General features: G+C 43.5%; 1 protein-coding gene and 1 long non-coding RNA gene across 2 annotated transcripts in view; one reads left to right on the top strand and one right to left on the bottom strand.

Annotated features, from left to right (window-relative positions):
- FAM184B (family with sequence similarity 184 member B) overlaps window positions 1-21,693 on the top strand; it is a 144,582-nt gene that overhangs the window by 7,274 nt on the left and 115,615 nt on the right. The window lies entirely within an intron of this gene.
- On the bottom strand, window positions 8,932-9,694 carry LOC144220360 (uncharacterized). Its single transcript, XR_013331711.1, has 2 exons — window positions 9,565-9,694; window positions 8,932-9,178 (listed from the first exon to the last, which is right to left on the bottom strand). It is a non-coding gene; the product is annotated as an uncharacterized LOC144220360 (long non-coding RNA).

Genomic DNA, 21,693 nt, shown 5'->3' with positions numbered 1-21,693 from the left:
GAGCAAGAGGGAGTGAGAGAGAATCTCAAGTAGGCTTTGTGTTATTAGCACAGAGCCTGTCGCAGGGCTTCAACCCATGAACCATGAGATCATGACCTGAGCTGAAATCAAGAGTCAGACGCTTAACCGACTGAGCCACCCAAGTGCCCCTATTTATTTTATTAAGTATAGTTGACACACAATGTTATATTAATTTCAGGTGTCCAACACAGTGATTCAGCAATTTCATACGTTGCACCACGATAATCATTGCACCATACAACATCGTAATACTATTATTGACTACATTACCTATGCTGTACTTTTCATCTCCTTGACTCATTTTATAACTGGAAGTTTGTACCTCTTAATCCCCCCTTCACCTATTTCACTCATCTCCCCAACCCCCCCTCGTCTCTAGTAACTACCAGTTTGTTCTCTGTATTTATGAGTCTTTCTGTGTTTGTTTGTTCATTTGTTTTGTTCTTTAGATTCCGCATATGAGTGAAATCATATGGTATTTGTCTTTCTCTGTCCTATTCCAGTTAGCATTGTATCCTCTAGATCCATCTGTGTTGTTGCAAATGGCAAGATTTCATTCTTTTTTATAGTGTCTGTGTTCTTTGCAAAGCCTTTGACATGCTTATTCATGCTGTGTGCCCAGCAGTTCTGCATGGCAAGGAGGAAAGCGCCATCTCTAAGTGAGTGAGAAAAAATCTGAGACCCAGAAGAGAGCCAGCATTCTTGCCCGGCGTCACATTAGGATGTATTGACGGAACCAGGATATCCAGAACCTAGTGGTGGGTGTAGGGGCGGGGGGATATTTCTTCCCTGGTCATCCTTATGTGTCCATACATAACCTCTCCCAATCATCTTTATTATTTTTTCCCATGGAAGGGGCAATGTGTATCCAATTAGTGAGGCTAAAAGCAGGAATTGGGCAGAGCTCTTTCCTCTTCCTCCCTTTTTTCTCATGGAGCTACATGCCCATAGAAGCACACATTGACTGCCGTGCCATTGATTTTACGTGATCTCCCCTCGGGCCATGGTCTACTAGACTTATTAGCAGAGACAATGATACTGCTGTGTGAAGGAGACACTGGATGTCTGTAAGGATGGAGTGGGGGCTACTGTTATGGAGAATGGGTCCTGAATAGAAGATCAGAAAGATTGGGGCGCCTGGGTGGCTTAGTCGGTTAAGCGTCAACTTTCGCTTAGGTCATGATCTCGCAGTTCGTGGGTTCGAGCCCCGCGTCGGGCTCTGTGCTGACTGCCAGCTCAGAGCCTGGAGCCCATTTCAGAGTCTGTATCTCCCTCTCTCTCTGACCCTCCCCTGCTCACGCTGTCTCTCTCTCTCTCTCTCTCCTAGAAATAAATAAAAATATTTAAAAAAAAAAAAAGATCAGAAAGATTAAGGAAAAACGACGATAATTTCTACTCAGTTATCTTTTCAATCCATTTAAACTAGATTTGTTTCTAGAGGGGTACTTCTCACTCTTATTTATGCTGATAAGTGAAAATTAAATGAGAAGAAACATGAAGACACATGGAGAGCTAATAAATGATTTAAGGGTTTACCTTGAACTGTCCTTCCTCCTGATCCGGACGTGGCTGGTATCAGCTAAAATACAATCTCTATAGAGAGGCCTCCCTAACCTCCCGATCCAAAGGGGCCAACTTTCCTTGTCTTTGATTGGAAAAAATAGATCTTTCTTCCTTGGTGATTTGACAAAGGGGATTGCACTGACTGAAAGTGGAGCATCTCACCCAGGGCTGGTCATATCGTGAGCTTGGTAGATACTGGTTTTCCATCCCTTTCTGGACTGGAAGAAGTACAGAAGGAGAGGACTCTTGCTGAGTTGTCCAAAGCAGCAATGGAAACAAAGCCAGCCCTTCTCTGGGACAGAGAGGCAGGGTCCGAAGGCAATAGGAGTGATGCCTATTGCCACAGGAGTCCTCAGCCACAGGCTACCACTTGAGCCCTGGGTTTTCAGGGCTTAAAGGTGTGGAAGTTTTATTGCACCCCGACTCCTGTAACTTCTCTGAAAATACCCTTCTGCTTGTAGGAGCTTGTTTGGGGACAGATATTCACACAGTTCCATACCAGTTTGCTTTAGGATCCTAGATTTGAAAACCGCANCACTTGTGGGGATGAGCACTGAGTGTTATGTGGAAACTAATTTGACAATAAACTATTAAAAAAAAAAAAAGAAAACCGCAGATCTGTTTTAACAGCTCTCTTTGTTGGAATCTTTTCATTTAATGACGTGACTCAGGGTGTAAAGATGGCTTCCTCACAAAAATCTTTTTGCCGTAAAACAGTATGAAGTATACCGTAAGTGGGGTGTCTGAACTCTGCTAAGATGCCGCCACTTTTGCATGACCCTTCTGATGTCTGCATCAGTCCTTTGGGAAAGGTCAGCAGCCAGCGTGACCTTCAGACTGAATCAAAACCTTGGGGTGCCTGAGTGGCCCAATTGGTTAGGTGTCAGACTCCTGATCTCCGCTCAGGTCATGATCTCACAGTTTGGGAGTTCGATTCCTGCACTGGGCTCTGTGCTGATGGTGCAGAGCCTGCTTGGGATTCTGTCTCTCCTTTTCTTTGCCCCTCCCCTGCTCTCACTCTCTCTCTTCCTCTCTCAAAATGGATCAATAAACTTAAAAATAATTTCCCCTCATAAAAATAAAAGCTAAACTAAAGCCTCACACGCTGTTGGTAGCAGCATACAACATTCCAGCTGCTTTGGAAGACAGTCTGGCAGTTCCTTGAACAGTTAAACAGAGTTATATGAACCAGCAATTCTGCATTAAGCAGAGTTATCATATGAACCAGCAGTTCTGCATTAAGCAGAGTTACCATATGAACCAGCAGTTCCGCAGTACCCAAGAGAAATTAAAACCTACACCCACACAAAAACTCATACACAGCTTTCGTAGTAGCATTATTCGTAATAGCCACAAAATAGAAATGAGCTAAATGCCCATCAGTGGAAGAATGGGTAAATAAAGTACAAGGTGGGGGCCAGGTAGTGGCTAAGGGATACAGGGCTTCATTTTAGGGTAAAGAATATTATTTTTTATGTAACATATTTTTAAAGTGTATTTATTTATTTTTGAGAGAGAGAGAGTGAGAGTGTGAGAGGGGGAGGGGCAGAGGTGATCCCAGGCAGGCTCCGTGCTGTCAATGCAGAGCCTAACACAGGGCTTGAACTCACCAAGTGTGAGATCATGACCTGAGCCAAAACTGAGAGTCTGATGCTTAACTGCTTAACCAGCTGAGCCCACTGAGCCACCCAAACACCCCCCTGGAGAAAATATTCTAAAGTCAATTGTAGTGATGGTTACACAACTCTGTGACTGTACTTAAAGCCACTGGATTGTACTTTAATTAAGCAATTGTATGGTATAAGAATTGTATCTCAATAAAGCTGCTAACTGCCGGAGGCCGTGCCGGCTCCGACAGGTCCAGGGGTCCCTGAAGGATGGACGGTGTCGGCGAAAGAGAATGAGAGAGCCCCGAGATTCTTTCTGATCACCAGGCAGGCATCTCTGTCCTGTCGGTTTTAGTGTCTTTATTTATAGGTTAAATGATAACATGACATCAGAAAAAGGATTTTTACAATGGATAGCTCTTTGTGATAAGATGCTTTGGAAAGTGTACAGAAGCAGGTTTTACAGAAATATTCTTGCAGAACTATTCCAATTATAGTGAGGTTAAGTAAATCTTATAACTAAAGATTTAGCAGGGTATTCTTAGTAAAAGACAGGATACATATTTGTTCTAAGTTAATCACGCTAAGGTTAGGTCATAGGTTAAGTGTATAGATGGGCTAAGAGTCATTCGGTCTGGCTCTCAAATGAATGTTTCTGAGTTGGTTAATAAGTTGTTTGTGGAAACCTATTTGATGCTGAATGTGTGAACACCATGGAGGCCCTAAATGTGTCAGCCTTTTGTTTGTGGGTAGTGCTTTAGCTGCTCTTATCTACCCTCATCCCAGCCACCTGTAAGGGAGGGTGTTTGCAGAAAGTAGGCCTTGGGGAAGGGACTGCCATCCATCACCAATTAGGAGAAGGTGTAAGTATTAACTTAAGTTCTGCCCTTATCTGTACCTTAACTCTAAATTAGGCTCTTTGTCTCGGGGCCAGGCTCAGTTGTAATTCTTGTGTCCTTAACCCTCTAAGTCTTGGATCTGCAAGGCCCTTAGGAAGAGCCTTTTGACAATCATCCATAGAGCTTTCATCTAAAATCTCTCTTGTAAAGGTAGGAATATGCTTTTCCTTATGAGGTATCTGTGTTCAGAATATGGGTCTGATATGGAATATTGTGAGGCCTGGTCAATACCAGCACAACACGAGCCAGTAGTAGCAGGAGATCCCAGCTTTCATTTCTCATGGTGGTAGCTGTGCAAACACTACCATTTCCTTGCTGTGACTGCCATCCATAGAGGCCAGTGCGGCTCCCAGCAGCTAACTTAAAACAAACAAAATTAAACAAAATAAACTGAATCCTATCTTTCTCCTGCTTAAATCCAGTTCTGAAGCAAGCCCTGGTGACTTCATCCTGTAAACAAATAACGACTCCGTCAACCTCCATTCTCCTCGTCCATCTCCACCTTTGCCCCAACCCTGACTGTGGCCTCCTCAGGGGCCTGTGGTCCATCCTGGGCTCCTCACACAGTGGCGAGAATAAGCCTTTAAAGTAGAANGCCCATTTCTGAGGTCCTCTCAGCTTCGTCTGCTATTTTCTTCTTGTCCTCTCTCTATTTATTGCCTTCTCTTCTCCTCAGAGGAAGTTCCGTGAGGGCAGGGATTTCTGTGTGCTTTGTTCTCTCCTCTACCTCCAGTGTCTAAAACAGTGCCTGGTTAGGATTCGGTGCCCACATTTGCTCACCGGTGGACTAAATGAAGACAGCTCTACCTGGACCTTCCTTTGCTCCCAGGGTAAAGTACCAAATTTTAACCAGAGCCTACGTACATTTTGTGGGAAAGTGGGGAAGCTTTCCTCAAGACCAGCACTCAGGAGGTACTAATCTCTAATTTTCTGAGTGCTGTGGAGAACTGGTCAAATCCAACAAATAAGCAGACTTCCTCCATTCCCTCCCAGCCCAGCATCTGACTTAGTCACTTTCAGCCCCTGACCACAGACACAAGGTCTGACAAAACTTGGTGCCTCCATTGGTCAGATTTAAATTCCTTCAGGACACCAGAATTATACGGTAAAATAAAAGATCAATGACAATCATACACCATTTTAGAAAAACACATCCAGGGACACCTGGGTGGCTCAGTTGTTTGAGTGTCTGACTTGAGCTCAAGTCATGATTTCATGGTTTGTGGGTTTGAGACCCATGTCAGGCTCTGTGCTAATAGCTCAGAGTGTGGAGCCTGCTTTGAATTCTGTATCTCCCTCTCTCTCTGCTCTCACCTGCTCCTACTCTGTCTCTCTCTCAAAAAAAAGCATTAAAAAAATTAGAAAAAAGGAAAATACATCCATTTTTAAAAATATTTTCTTATAAATAGTTTTTGTCAAGTTGGTTTCCATATAACACCCAGTGCTCATCCCCACAGGTGCCCTCCTCCATGCCCATCACCCTCCTCCCCCCCACACCTATCAGTTCTCAGTTTGTTCTCAGCATTCAAGAGTCTCTCATGGTTTGCCTCCCTCCCTCTCCCCCACTATTTTCCCCCTTCTTCTCCCTCATGGTCCTCCTTTAAGTTCCTCCTAATCCTCCTATACGTGTAAACATATGGTACCTGTCCTTCTCTGCCTGACTTATTTCGCTCAGCATAACACCCTCAAGTTCCATCCATGTTGCTACATATGGCCAGATTTCATTGTTTCTCATTGCCATGTAGTATTCCATGGTACAGATAAACCACATCTTGATCCATTCGTCAGCTGATGGACTCTTAGGCTCTTTCCATGTTTTGGCTATTGTTGAGAGTGCTGTTATGAACATTGAGGTACATGTGCTCCTATGCATCAGCACTCCTATATCCCTTGGGTAAATTCCTAGCAGTGCTTTTGCGGGGTCATAGAGGAGTTCTATTGTTAATTTTTAGAAAAATCAAAAATACAAGCACAAAAAGAGAAGGTTTTGAAGCATCTTCAAACATGTAATAACTATAGTGATATAACTAATAATATTTTTGTATATCCTACTATATAATTCCCCATGCAAATAGAGACATATAATTTCTAAAAATAGAGTTACATTATACATAACTATTGTGTTACCTTCACAATAAATCTTGAGCTCTCCAACATAATTTTTTTAAGGTTTATTTATTTTAGAGAGAGAGAGAAAGAGAGACAGAGTATGAGTGGGGGAGGAGAGAGAGAGAGGGAGACAGAAGAATTTGAAGCAGGGTCCAGGCTCTGAGCTGTCAGCACAGAGCCCGATGCGGGGCTTAAACTCAGAGCCGTGAGATCATGATCTAAGCCGCAGTCAGATGCTCAATCAGCTGAGACACAAAAGGCATCCATCTCCAACAAAATTTGTTATAGTTGTGTTAGTATTCCATTGTATAAATATTGCATAACTTAACTTACTTAACTTCTTTCATTTAGGAAACATTTACCGAGCACTGTTATGTGCCAGGTAAAATCCCTTATCTCATGGGCCTTACAGGCAAGAGAAATAGAAAGAATCTGAACAAATACAATACTCAGTGTCATTTCAGCATTTTGAATAATTGAAAAATGAAAACCATGAAGGAAAAAATCTAACACACGCATAGAATTATTGTTTTAACTTAAAACAAGGGTCAGCAAACTGTAGCCGACAAGGCGAATCAGCTCACTGCCCATTTTTGTGTGGCTGGTGAGTCAAGAATGATTTTTGCACTTTTAAATGCTTGCAAAAAAATTAAAAAATAAAAACAATATTTTGTGACGTGTGAAAATTATTTGAAATTCAAAATAAATAGTGTCCAAAATAAGGTTTCTGGAACACAGCAATGCACTTTCACTTATGGATTGTCTAGGACAGCTTTTGGGCTGAGATGGCAGGTTTGAATAGTTGGGACAGAGACTAACTAAAGCCTAAAATAACTACTGTTTGGCCCTTTCCAGAAAAAGGCCTGAAGACCCCAATTTAAAACATGTATATGAATCCTCACTCACTAATCTTTTCCAGTGAGGCTCAGTTTTAATTTTTTGGGACAGCCTGCTGATTGGCATCATACCTTATTTGTCTTGCATAAACTATACCCGTATTTAGAATGACCTTTTAATTTATCACCCAAACTGGATGCTTCTGAGAATGAAAGGGGGCACTAAGCCAGGAGGAGCAGCAGGATGTAAACAGAGACTGTTCTGGACTGTAAATGAGGTCACCCTACCCATCGTGCATATGTTCTATTTGCCATAATGCATTTGTATTATGTCCCATAATGCATGCGTACTTATTTGGGTGTCTTAACGTGGAGAGGGGAATCTAAAACTTTTAAAACTTTTCACTTCTCTGTCATAGCTGATTTGACACCAGCTTTTTTTTTTTTAATAGTTTATTGTCAAATTAGTTTCCACATAACACTCAGTGCTCATCCCCACAAGTGTCCTCCTCCATGCCCATCCCCCCCTCCCCCCACATCCATCAGTCCTCAGTTTTTGTCAGCATTCAAGAGTCTCTCATGGTTTGCCTCTCTCCCTTTCCCCCACCATTTCCGCCCTTCTTCTCCCCCTTGGTCCTCTGTCAAGTTCCTCCTAATCCTCCTATACGTGCAAACATATGATATTTGTCCTTCTCTGCCTGACTTATTTCGCTCAGCATAACACCCTCAAGGTCCATCCATGTTGCTACACATGGCCAGATTTCATTGTTTCTCATTGCCATGTAGTATTCCATGGTATAGATAAACCACATCTTCTTGATCCATTCATCTGTTGATGGACACTTAGGCTCTTTCCATGTTTTAGCTATTGTGGAGAGTGCTGCTATGAACATTGGGGTACATGTGCTCCTATGCATCAGCATTTCTGTATCCCTTGGGTAAATTCCTAGCAGTGCTATTGCTGGGTCATAGGGGAGTTCTATTGTTAGTTTCCTGAGGAACCTCCACACTGTTTTCCAGAGGGGCTGTACCAGTTTACATTCCCACCAACAGTGTAGGAGGGTGCCCGTTTCTCCACATCCTCGCCAGCATCTAGAGTTCTCTGATTTGCTCATTTTAGCCACTCTGACTGGCGTGAGGTGGTATCTCAGTGTGGTTTTGATTTGTATTTCCCTGATGAGGAGGGATGCTGAACATCGTTTCATGTGTCTGTTGGCCATCTGGATGTCCTCTTTGGAGAAGTTGACACCAGCTTTTTTAAAAAAAAAATTTTTTAGGAGCTTACCTTTATTGAGTCTTTCCAGAGCATTCAACCTCGTTTTCATAGGAGCAACTTACTTTTTACGTTCATGATTGATTTAGTATGATGTTAGATGACGTAATTACAATAGCAAATACAACTTATATAAACAAGTGACAATTGTCGTGGTTTTCCAGAGAAAGGGTGAAGGTTATTAAGTTATCCCCAAGTTGGTTGAAATGGAGACTGGTTAAGACAGCTTCTACTGTTTTTATACAACAACCGAATTACACTCTTGATATGTTACCAAGCAAGAAGTATGAAAACATTGAGCAGTCCCTGGCATCAAGGAAGTTTCCCGAGATGGGCAGGGACTATTGTTGGTGGCCTTTTTGGTTGATTCCAGTTTTTCGTTATTGTAATTAGTATTATGGTGGATATTCTTGAGACTGCACACTTGCTAGCTTATTTTCTTCAGTTAAATTTCTATGAGCAAAACTCACCTTTGTTACAGGGAGACCCCTATGAGGAGATATCAGGAAGCCTGGAGAGGAGAGATCTGGAGAGAGGAGTACTTTGTGACTAGTTGAAAGCAATCTCATACACAAAATGTTCTCCTGACTTGTTGACTGCAACGAGTAATAAATGACTTGTGCCATTTTTAAAGGCATTTATTACAGCTCTCTATCTCTATAAACCAAATTCCGGACCAGTTCCATGAGAGCAACACTCATAGTTACAGAGACCATGGTGTGGAGAGGTCCCCTCTTCTCCGTGGTTTCAGTTATCTGAGTTCAACTACAGTCCAGAAGCAGATGATCTTCCTGATACGGTGTGATATGTATGTCACAGTGCCTTCAACATTCATCTCACTTGCTCTTGTCATGTAGACATTTTATCATCCTGCATCATCATAAGAAGAAGGATGAGGACAGTACAGTAAGATATTTTGAGAGAGAGACCGCATTCCCATAACTTTCATTGTAGTACAGCGTTAAAATTGCTCTATTTTATTAGTATTGCTGTTAACCTCTTACTATGCCTAATTTATAAATTAAGCCTTGTCATAGGTATGTATGTAAAGGAAAAACATACAGTACATACATGTAGGTTCAGTGCTATCTGTGGGTTCAGGGCATCCACTGGGGGTCTTGGAATGTGTCCCCGGCCTGATAAGGGCAAGGAGAGGGGGCTACTGTAATTACTTTCAAAGTACAGTGATACGATCACAGGCCCAGATTGTCATTTCACATTCTGACTGTTTAATGGACCTATTTGAAGTTACTCACTATATTCTGATCCTCCAGAGTAAGAGGATGTGGCTGGAAAATGCTTCCTCACTGCTCAGGGGGCCAGTAGAGTCCATGGCACACCAGCCATTCTCCTGTCTGGTCCCTGGTCTCCTGAGAAAGCCTTTTCCTTCGCTGTGGAACCTTCAGAACAGGAAGCAGAGAGGCCTGTTTGTGAATCATTGATGTCGTCATCAGACATAGTGTTCTTCTCAGTCTTTTGAAGCAGAACGGCGGGAAAAGTTTTCCTGGAAAGCTGTGCCCCTGAACAGCTGAATCCTGAACAGCTACCATAATAACTTTGCTCCTTGAACTTCAGGCTCCCATTTGGTTAAAAAGCAAGCCCAAGAGACTGCTCAGTCTTTTACTGCTTCGTGCTAATTGTATGCTCGCAGACGCTGTTTTCTCTTGTTAGTGGCTGCGGCAGACACACACAAAAATGGTCCCCCTGATAGATATCAAATTTTGGAACCTGTGAATCCTACTTTATTGGGAAAAGGGGCCTTTGCAGGTTAAGTATCTTGAGATGAGATTTATGTTTTTAAGTATTTATTTATTTAAGTAATCTCTACACCCTGTGTGGAGCTCAAACTCATGACCCCGAGATTAAGAGTCCCATGCTTTTCTGACTGAGCCAGCCCGGAGCCCCTAGAGTCTGTGGGTGACTTGTTTCAGCAGCCACAGGAAGCAAATACACTGGCTTTTTATAATCCCCTCTTCACCGTTTCTGAAGGCTGCTGCTCTCTCAGACATCTGCTGAGCTGCTCTCCTCTGATAACTGTCAGTGTTTTTTAACAAAAATTTAGACCAGCAAATTAAAGCCTTTGGGTAAGGCTCAGGCAACGATACTTTTTAAAACTCCACTGGTGGCTGTGACTTCAGCCTGACTCTGAACCCGCTGCCTCTGGCCCAGGAGATAGGTCCTGGTCCACCGCCATGCCCTGGGCTTGGCCTGTCTGGTAGAAGCACGATTGCATGTTTGTCTTATTTCCTGCACTTTTCTAGAAGCTCTTGAAGCCTGTCCTGCTCAGACATTAGTGTTAAACACACGCGGCTAGGCCCACCTTTAGCATTTTGCACTCGGTTGGTGCCCAGTGAGGCCTCAGAATATGCATTTTCGACCAGGTCAGGTGATGCTGCAGACCTCGGGTTGGGCAAGCCTGGAAGATAACCAGAACTCTCTGTTTTGTCTTCCTCCTTTTTGAACTTTCAGCAGCTTGGAACATAGATAGTGCTCTGCTCTCAATAATAGTCAGTACCAGCACTTTGTTAAGCCCTTGAAGACAAGGACCTCATCTTACCCCGTTTTTCTATGTCTTTAGCGCTCTGTGAGTGCCAAGCACAGGGGTGCCAGCGGGAGACATATTAAAAGGCAGGTGTGCCAGCAAAAGTGTCATCTGTCAGAGGTGCCCGCACATCACAGGAAGGGCCAAGGGTTGGCAGAAGCCCCTCCTTTTTTTTTTTTTTTGTTTTTGTTTTTGTTTTTTTTTGTTNTTTTTTTTTTTTTTTTTTTTTTTTTTTTTTTTTTTTTTTGTTGTTTTGTTTTGTTGGTTATTTTTTTTTTAATAGTTTATTGTCAAATTAGTTTCCACATAACACTCAGTGCTCATCCCCACAAGTGTCCTCCTCCATGCCCATCCCCCCCTCCCCCCACATCCATCAGTCCTCAGTTTTTGTCAGCATTCAAGAGTCTCTCATGGTTTGGGCAGAAGCCCCTCCTTAAGAGAATTATTGTATTGTTGGGGACTGTCGTCAGAAAGACGGGGACCACCAACTGACCTGTGAGCTGGACCTGGGCACCCCCTCTCCTGTCCTCAGAATGTTGGTCCCACGTGCCTTCCCCGCTCCCAGAGGCTGCTCCGAGGACACAGCGTTGAGGGGGCGATGTGGTGTTGAAAACCACCAGTGCACGTGACTGGGCCTGGTGAGGGCCGCTTGGTAACCTTCGAAGCTTTGGAGGGCAGGTGTGGGGTCCTTTTGTCTTACTGTCACCCGAGATAAGCCTCAGATGAAAGATCCCTTTGGTGTTGTTAAAACTGCCACCTACGCACCTGGAGTGGCCTGCCGCTTCCTTCGTCTCTCCTCCTCAAGTCATGCTCAGTCTCTTAAATAGGCCTCGGACCAACTACAGGTTTGGAAGGAGTGACAGGTGGTAGTTTGCTGAGTTTACCCACGCGTCTCGGTCTAGCCTTGCACTCTGCGGATGACCTTGTCATGATCAGGGTGACGGAAGCATTTGTGCGTGATATCAGAAGGAGGGGCAGACCCGTAGGATGTTGGGGGTGGGTAGCGTGGGGGCGGGGAAGAGCGATGCTTGACATTTTGAAGACAAAGTCTGTCTCCATCAGAGTTTTGTTAGGCCAAACCGGCTCCAAGAAAGTGTGAGAGAACCTGTTTTCTGGTTTTCGTGCATCATGTTGCCAGGGTGGCCTGCCCTTGAGAAGCATGCCCCTGAAGCGTCTGCTTTTCTTTGCTCTCGCAAGCTCATTAACGGCGTTTTCCCGGAGACCCAGAAATAGCAAATTCCATTAAAAGGCTTATCATTAAACACAATACAGCTCTTTATGAGGGAGAAGGATGGTCTCTGAATAAGAGTCCATTAGGGCTGCGGGCCGGAAAAAATGGGTCAGCTTTCTTTTAAAGGAGAAATTAATACAGCAGGCAAGCCAGCTATACTGCCGACATTCATCTTGCAAAGCTTTTCCTCTCCACGCTGCCAAAGTGCTCCTGTCCAGACTTGCTATTCCTGTCCTCAGCCTCCTGGAGCAGGGCCCATTTGTCCTAAGGAAGCCTATCAAATTAGCCGGCGACAGCCTAAATAAATATGAGTGGGGAGATTAGAACTGAGTAGAGAGCTGTGTGTGTGTGTGTGTGTGTCTGTGTGTGCGCACGCACGTGCACACACACGTGTGTATTTGTGAGCAAATGTAAACCAAACCAGGCCTCAGGAAAGCAAATGATAATCAGCAACTCATTTGCTGACCCCTCTCCCCTTTGGTGGGTCCTAATGTGAGTTCCATGAAAAGTGGTTCATAGCCACATCCATGAGATGCTGTCCCCAGAGAAGAGCTGATAGAAGCTTGTCTCCATTACAGCAGGTAAGGCTTAAAAGGGCTGTGCAGTATGCAGTGTCCTCACTGTGACTTAGGCAAGATGAGGCACAGGGCCTGGTGGGACCTTGATAGCTGGACTTGACCGGCAGGGGAATAACTAGCACTGAACAACAGGAGCCAGGAAGTGAACGTCCCATTGAGACGCCAGGGACGCAGTGTCTGAAAAGCCTAGACAACACAAGCGTGAGTCAGGCACATGTCTGCAATGGGAGAGTTCTTCAGCTGTGTGGGCCAGAACAATGAGGGGTTCTAGAAGGTGGGTGATTCAGAATTCAGGGGAGCTGGCTGGTAGAAGTAGGTGTTTGGAATTCTGTCCAAATTCAGCAGGATCACCTCCTAATAGAGCATGGACAGAGAGACCCAACTCAACAAAAGGAAGGATTTGGCCGTGCCGGGTTCCTAGGAAACAACACGGAGAATTTAAGGAGTTTGTAAGATATTCAAGGGGGAAATATCTTGTGGGAAATTCAATATATAGTTGTGCTAGTTTGGATGTTTGCATTAGTGTTCAGCAAATACTCCCCCATCCCACGAGCAGAGATTATCTCCTTATCCCATTGATGATGGGCTTCTTCTTGAACTTACTTTGGTCTATGGAATGTTAGAGGCTGTGAATACAGCCAGAGGCTTTCAATGTGCTTGTACTGTTTTGAGATTGCCATGAGAAAGCCATGTGCTAAGTGGCCACGGTCCCTATAGTCTGGCTCCAAAGGAACAGACCTGAATCTGGCTCTCACAGCTTGGAGCCAACCCCAGATGGTTCAAAATCTGTAACATGGGGCAGAGCCACTCACCCAAGCCCAGCCTAGATCAACTCAACCGCAGTTAGCCTGCATGAGAAAAAAAATGCTTCTTGTCATAAGTCATTGAGTTCAGGGATAGTTTGTTTTGCAGCTATGGGCAGTCCCTAAGACAACAGGGTTGGACTTAAGAAGAAATAGCTAGACTAGAGACTGGATTTTAGAAGTTATTGATTTATTGGGGGATAGTTTGTTCATTTACTCCTTCACTCAGTAAATATTTGGTACAAACTGATTCTGTGCTGGGTACTTCCATTCATTACTGTGGAGATTGTTTAAAATCCTTGTGGAAATAGGTCTTTTGGCAGCTTTCCCAGGGAGGTTTTGCAGCATTGGAACAAAAGGCTGTCAAAAATGGAACCTTTGGGATCCGCCACCCTATAAAAGAGAGAGCCCGAGAGAGGTATTGAGAGACATAAGTGAAGCTGGTGTTTCACCCGGGAGGAGAGGCCTTCAAGAGGGAGTGTTGACTGGTGGCACGTGGTGTAGAGATGGAAGGTGGGTTGAGTCCTGAAAGAGAAGCCATTATAATTGGTCATTGGTGACCTGGACGTCATTAGAATGATGGGCCGCGGTTGGGAGAGCCTGGCACAGGGAGCCAAACGTTGGCATCTGTATTAGTTGGTTCAGGCTGCCATAACAGAATACCACAGACCATGTTGCTTAAACAATAGAAATTTATTATCACAGTTCAGGAGGCTGGAAGTTCAAGATCAAGGTGCCAGTGGTATTGGTTTCTGTTGAGAGGGATCTCTTCCTGTCTTTTAGACAGCCCCCTCTTGCTGTGTCCGCACAATGCTTTCCACTGTGCACATGTGGTGAGAGGTTTGTGGTGTCTCTTCCTTTTCTTATTGGGACGCTAGTCCTCCTAGATTAGGGCCCCACCCTTATGACCTTATTTAACTTTAATTACCTTTTTAAAGGCCCTCTCTCCAAATACAGTCACACAGGGGTTAATAATTCAATGTATGAATCTGGGAGGGGACCCGATTCAGTCTCTAACAGCATCAGAAGACTTGGGTGTGGTTCCAGCTTTGCCACTGCTTGCATCACCCCTGTGAAATTCCCCGAGGACTCCCTCTCTGGATCTGTCTAATGGGCACAGGGCCCACCTCACCTGCCTGCCTCAGGGTTGCTGCACGGAGAAACTTGTGCCTCTTTGCTGCTGCTTTTGGTTACCTTTTCCATCTATTTTCCTTGGGAAGAGGAGCTCCCCAGCTGTCCCTGCCCACCCCCATCTATGTTCCTGCCATTCACCTAGCTCACTCTTCTGAAGGTGGGGAGACATCTCTTCCCCCCTGGCGTTCAGCCACCGTAGAAAGAGCTCTGAAGGCTATCTCATGCTTTAGCTTCCTTCCATTCCCTACTATGGGGGAACAGGCCACTTGTTTCTGAGGTTTCTGTGTCAGAGAACACATGATAGCCATCACCTTGAGCTTGCTTTGTGTCATCAGTCAACCAGAGCCTAGGATGCAGCCCAGGAATTACCTTAGGCTTGCGTAGAGTAGGTTATCTCAACCTGGGCCCTACTGACATTTGAAGCCAAATAATTATATGTTGGGAAAGGCTGTCCTGTGCATTGTAAATATTTAGCAGCATCCCTGGCCTCTACTTATTAGATACCAGTAGCCCTCCCCTAGACAACCAAAAACGTCTCCAGATGTTGCCAAAAAACCTCTGGGGGGTGGGAGGAAGGGGGATTCCAATCAACTCCTGTTGAGAACCTGTGACTTAGGCAGACTTTGTTCACTCAAGGCTCAAGCAGTCTTTGGACATTGACTTTGAAGAGCCTTCAGCTCACTATCTTAGGACTTAATCGGAAGTCACAGAGTCCCCCGGAGAAAAGACATTTCTTCCAGGAAGCTCGGGAGGCTCCTATGTAAACATGCAACAGTATGTTGGTTCTTGCTGGTAAACCAGAGTTTCCAAGGAAGACCTGGGGATTGGACTCCCCATTTTCCCAGAGGTCTTTTACAACTCTAAGTGCTCTTAACATTAAAAGGACAAGTCACACATAACTAGCAATACCTAGCAGAGTGAAATGCATTGCCTGTGTCCAGGACGTGTGTCTTGTTTATTTGTTTATTTATTTGGCAAGAGAAATGGACAGACAGAGGGCATCCTGGAATGGTTTTGTTGATTTGAATATCTGGTTGACCTTGAATTTTCACCTCTCTAGCACTTCAGCTCCTCATCTGCAAAATGGGCATTTCAATCCCCACTTCCTCCACGGAACTGTTGCTAGGCCCAGGTGAGAATTTGTATATGAATTCCTTACCAACTAAGCATGTTATGAAATCCTGAGCTGTTTAGGGGCCCTAGTCAGTCAGGCGTGAATTCATATCACGCGTGTGCCCCAAACCATCTGGAGCCTTAGAAATTCCAGCAGATTCCTTAGATTCCTCACCTGACAAATATTGGAAGCAGTGTGTGATGATGACAACTTGATGTGTGAAGATGGCAACTAACTGAACATAGCAAATAGATTTAAAACACAACAAACGGCTGAAGATTTTCTTGACTTAATTTTAAGAACCTAGCTAGATGCCTGATACCCAACTTTGAGCTGCTTGCTGAGCTCTGATGGTATGCGGTGGAACACTTACCCCAGTGTTGCAGGCAAGTCTGCTGCCTCGGCCCCCATAGAGGTGGTTCTTGGGGAAGTAAAATTGTCTGGGCAGTGTCCGCTGCTTGGCAGTGTCTGCAGAAGCTGGACAGCACATCAGGGCAGCGAGCTAATCCCTAAAGGGAATGAGTCCAGTGGAAGCAGGGATGATGGGAAGCAGGAGAAACATAAACCCATCCCCTGAAAACCCAAGGATGGATGGTGCTGAGATTCCCATTGTCCATTGTATGGGTATCCAGTCACATTTCCTTTGGTTCCCAAGGATAGGATAGGATGCTCCAGTTAACGTCAGACTTCTAGTGCCTCGGAGAAAAGATAAATGCATTATCTTTTATACCTGGGAGAAGTTCTGAATTGGCTGAAAGAGGCTGAGCCACCTTTTCTCCACCTTTTCCCCACCTTTTCACAATTATCTTTTATTCTCATTTGTTTTAAGCTTTCTTGACTTTTTAGCCCCTTAAGTCAGGTGAACCACTTAAGCAGAGAGACAGTGAAGTCGAACACCACGATCAGCGTGTCAGTGTAGAATGCCAAAGAAAGGGGAAGCGTGTTGCGATCCCTGAGCAGTGTGCACTTGACACGCAGGCCTCCCTCCCGCTAAGTGCCATTTAACAGCCTCCAAGGATCTTATTTATCACCACTTTCGCTTTACTGTGGGAGCGCCCTCACTTATGCAATAAAAATGACAAGTCACCCTTCTGCAGATGTTCAATAGGCACTAGAGGTCAAAGCCATCTCTTCTTCTTACCTTGGAAAAAATTGCACTTGTCACATTTGAGAAACAGATACAAAAGCTCAGACCTGAAAGAAAACAAGTCACCTAAATTATCTTCACAACAACAGACAGGCCCTTGGCTGTTTTGCCACAGGAGGACAGGCAGTTAGCTACTTGGCTGGTTGTTTCCAGGATGCATGAGCCCATTGAGAAAGCAATGATGGCTTATATGAAATTTCAGCCAAATACACCGCGGTTGCCAGTACTGAATAAATAATTGCTGATGGCTAACCTGATGCTAAGATTTATCATGCAGTATTGCTGCTTCCAAAAATATATAGGAACTTAGCATTCCCTTAAAAGTGGCTCCTTTTTAGAAACAATGCACAATTAAATTAGTACTGACAAATGGGGGCAAGTTTTAGTTCCGCACATTCCTTCAGCTGGAAATGACCTAGAGATAATTTAGTTATTGGCCCAGTTCACACACTGGAGACTAGACTAGCTAAGAGACTTCTCTGAAGTCACACAGCTAATTAGTAGCAGGGCAGATTTAGTTGGGGGTGGAGAGGAGGTCATTAGTTTTGTTTTTTGGCATGTTGAGTTTAAATGTCTTGTGAAACATCCAAGTCAAGATGTCAGGGAGGCAGCTGGATATTTTTAATGATCCTTTAAAAGAGAGATTAGAGTTTGAGTTACAGATTTGAAGGAAGACATCGTTAAACACCTTGCTCACATATTTCACACATCTTTCAACCCTTTTTTCTTTTTAGTAGGAAATGGCATTTAAAGCCTGCAATCTATATGCTGACGGCACTCATTGCTACCAGGTTGTTCATCAAATCTACGCCTTTCTTTTCTTTTTTTAAGTGGGCTCCATGCCTAGTGCAGGGCCCAACATGTGGCTCAAACTCACGATGCTGAGATCAAGAGTCAGATGCTTAACCAACTGAGCCACCCAGGAGTCCCAAATCTAGACCTTCCATGCAGATATATTAAATACATATTTTTCTAAAGATAAATTACATCATGAGTACATATTGATACTTGTAATTCAAGCTGAACTGTACAGGGTTTTTAATTCAACCTTAATGAATTTATATCTGTAGGTGTCATGAACAGAGGCCTAACTTGCATCAAGCAATTTAGAGTCATTGCTCTTTGAACTGTTATAGACCTGAGTCAGTTCATAGGCCCAGAGCCCCTTGAATATAGGGGAGATCAGGTCCCCTTAAGAAAGAGCTCACACCTACCTACTGCGTCTTCCAACTGTCCCCAAGGGGAATTGCTATGTGAGTGTATAAGGGTAGCAGAGTCCTGGAAAAAGTTGGATACCTAGACCTTTGGGGATTATTGGACATTGACTCTGAGAAAACTGAGGCACAGAAACACTAAATAATTTTCCCCAAATTACACAACTAGTAAGTAGTAGAGCCAGAATTCAAATCCAGGCATTCCGTCTATTATTAACTATGGTCTACAAACTCTCATGTAACCACTATGCGACTAGGATCTATTCTCACTGCTGTTGGGGTGACCTCTCTGAAACCCACAGGATCATATTTGCTGCTGCATCACATCCTTCATTGGCTTCCCATTGCCATTAGAATTAACAAGGTGATCTGTGATCTGCCCTTTTTTTTTTTTTTGCCTTTCCAACCTCATCTTCTGAATACTTCCTGGCTTCACCCCATGCACAGGGCATGCCAGATGACCTAATGATTTGCAAACATACCATTTCCTTCCACCTCTTCTCATGTTTGCACGTTGTTCCCTCAGTTTGATGTCCTCTTCCTCAACACTTCCCAAGGTCATGTTCAAGTGGTTTGTGAAGTCTTTGTCAATCACCCAAGGTGAGCAGATCCCTCCCACCTTAGGAACTGCCACATATGGCACTCTCCTCCATGATAGCATCATGCACAATACATCCCACTGGCACAGGTGCTTATGAGCAACTTGAGGATAGTATCCATGGCTTATGATCTTTAAATCTGTAGAGCTTCTTATATAGAGTTTGAAACACGTTGGCCCTTCACATATTTGCTGAATTAATAAATAAATGAATAAATTCAAAGGGAAGCTGTGGCCTGATTATAATGGCCTTGAATACCCCGCTGAATAGTCTACTTTCCAGCCAACCATCCAAATGGCTTTCCAGCCAATTCACTGTCAAAATAATTTCTATTTGTTTTCTTTAATGCACAGATATATTAAAAAATAAAACAAAAATGTCAAATTATTCCATAAGTCAGATAACCAGTGTGAACCATTTATAAAAAAATTGCAGAGAAAGACAATTTATACAATACAGAGAGATAGACCATGAAAAATAAGTTCTTCTCATGAACCTATTGGGAGTTTCCTGTATTTTCTTCTGTGAAAACAAAATTTATACATACTATACCATATTGTTTAGCTATACATATAGATATATAAATATATACATATCTATTTTATGCATGTCTAGCTTTTAAAATTTTACACAAATGCTATTATGTATACTGCCATGACTGCTTAAAAATTATACTAATATTATTACATTATACTAATTATACTAACACATCTTGGAGACTCTTCCATACTGCACATGCAGTTCTAGTTTAGTCTTCTTTTTAACTTTATTTGTTTTGAAAGAGAGAAAGAGCAAGCAGGGAGAAAGAGAGAGAGAGAGAGTGAGTCCCAAGCAGTCTCTGTGCTATCAGTGCAGATGTGGGGCTTGAGACCATGACCTGTGAGCTGTGAGACCATGACCTGAGCCAGACCAATAGTTGGATGCTTAATCAGTTGGGCCATCCAGGCATCCCTCTAGCTTAGCCTTTAAAAAAAAAATTCTTTAAGTTTACTTCTTATTTATTTAAAGTTTATTTATTTTGAGAGAGAGAGAGAGAGAGCGAGCGCACAAGTGAGGAAGAGGTAGAGAGGAGGAAAGACAGAATCCCAAGCAGGCTCTGCACCATCAAAACAGAGCCAGTTGCAGGGCTCGAACCCATGAACTGTTAGACCGTGATCTGAGCTGAGATCCAGTCAGATACTTAAACAACTGTACCACTCAGGTGCCTTAGCCTTTTTTATGGCTGCAGAATGTCCATAATTCAGCATTTGGTTCTCCTTGGGCATCCTAGTTGGGTGTTTTTCTTCCATTCCAGACAACACTGTAGTAAACATTCATGACCTACATCATGTTATAGCACCCACAACATAAATTCCTAGCAGTGGAAATGCTGGATCAAAGGAAATATTCATTGAAAATTGTGGGAAATGTTGCTAGGGTGCCCACTAGAAAGGTTGTGTTGATTTGTATACACTCATCTGCATGGAAGAGAGGCCTCTTTCCCCAACCTGAACCAACAACCTCATGAAACTTTATGCTCTGATCACACTTTTTTTGGAGGGGAGTGGAAGGGGGGTGATGGGCATGGAGGAGGGCACTTGTGGGGATGAGCACTGGGTGTTATATGTAAACCAACTTGACAATAAACTATTTAATGGAAAAAAAATAAAAATAAAATTACCCAGAAAAAAAAGTAATCTACTTAATTAGGTTACCCTTTAAAATTTTTGAGTTTGAGGTTTCATCGAACTGATTATAGCTGCTTGCATTTATTTTTCTTTAAACTATGTGAGTCCCTTGTCCATAGGGCTCTACATTCTTATGATTTATACATGCTTTTATTAAATCAGGTAATTGGTTGTCATGTCCATTGAAAACCTTTTTCTGTATATTTTTGTCTTTTGACATTTTTGTAATTTTCCCACTTAGAAGTTTAAAGTTTATTGGATTTAAAATGTACTGGAATATATCCATATTCTTCTTAATGGCTTCTGGGTTTTATGTTCTGGTTGTGTATCAGTTAGGATGCTATTAGGGCAATTAACAGAAAGCCTACACAAATACGGTTTAAAGAATTGGAAAATTTATGATCTTCTTTAACAGAAAATCCAAAAGTAGGGAAGACTTTGGGTAGACTCATCAAATAGCTCAACAATATAATGAGGACCTCCTTTCTGTCCCTGCTCTGACGTCTGTAGTGTGAACAGCATCCTAAATTTGGCCTCCCTTCTTGTCATAAGACAGCTCCTAGCAGCAACTGGAGACACACACACCCTCATTCTTATTGAGCGACAGAGAGTGAAACCTCTTTATCTACCATGGAATATTATTTTCCCACTTTCTTGATTGGGCCAGTGGATTAGATCCCATGACCATTCTGGATCAGTAACCATCACTAGAGGAACGCTATGCATCAAATGGTCTGGACCAGTCAAAACCCATTGTTGCAGTGGAGCTGGGCATGTGGTCTTCTTTTCCTGAGTCACCCAGACTGCATGGGGTAGAGATGGCTGCGTGAATATTATTGGTGTCCTGTTAACGAAGAAAAAAGGAAGGATGCCTGGGTGGCTCAGTCAGTTAAGCGTCCAACTCTTGGTTTCTACTCAGGTCATGATCTCATGATTCGTGGGGATCCAGCCCCATGTTGGACTCCATATTTGACAGTGTGGAGCTTGCTTCAGAATCTTTCCTTCCTTCTCTCTCTGCCCCTCCCTCACTTATGCACACACACACACACACACGTACGCGCACATGCGCTCTCTCTCTCTCTCAAAATAAACTTTTTTTAAAAAGGGAAGAAGGAAGGAGTAGCTATTGGGTAGAGCTATGGTAGACAGAATAATCCCCCCCACTGACCAAGATGTCAGTGTCCTAATCCTCAAGACTTGAGAATATATTCCTTTTCATGGCAGAAGGGACTTTGTAGATGTGAATAAGTTAAAGTGCTTGAGATGGGTTGTTTTCCTGGATTATCCAGGTGGGTATAGTGTAATCACAGGGGTTCTTCTACGAGGGAGGTGGAAAGGTGCGGACAGAGCGGGACC

Source organism: Crocuta crocuta, unplaced genomic scaffold (genome assembly GCF_008692635.1).
Source record: "Crocuta crocuta isolate KB4526 unplaced genomic scaffold, BGI_CrCroc_1.0 scaffold179, whole genome shotgun sequence".
NCBI classification, from domain to species: domain Eukaryota; kingdom Metazoa; phylum Chordata; class Mammalia; order Carnivora; family Hyaenidae; genus Crocuta; species Crocuta crocuta.
This window is presented reverse-complemented; position numbering and strand designations above follow the sequence as displayed.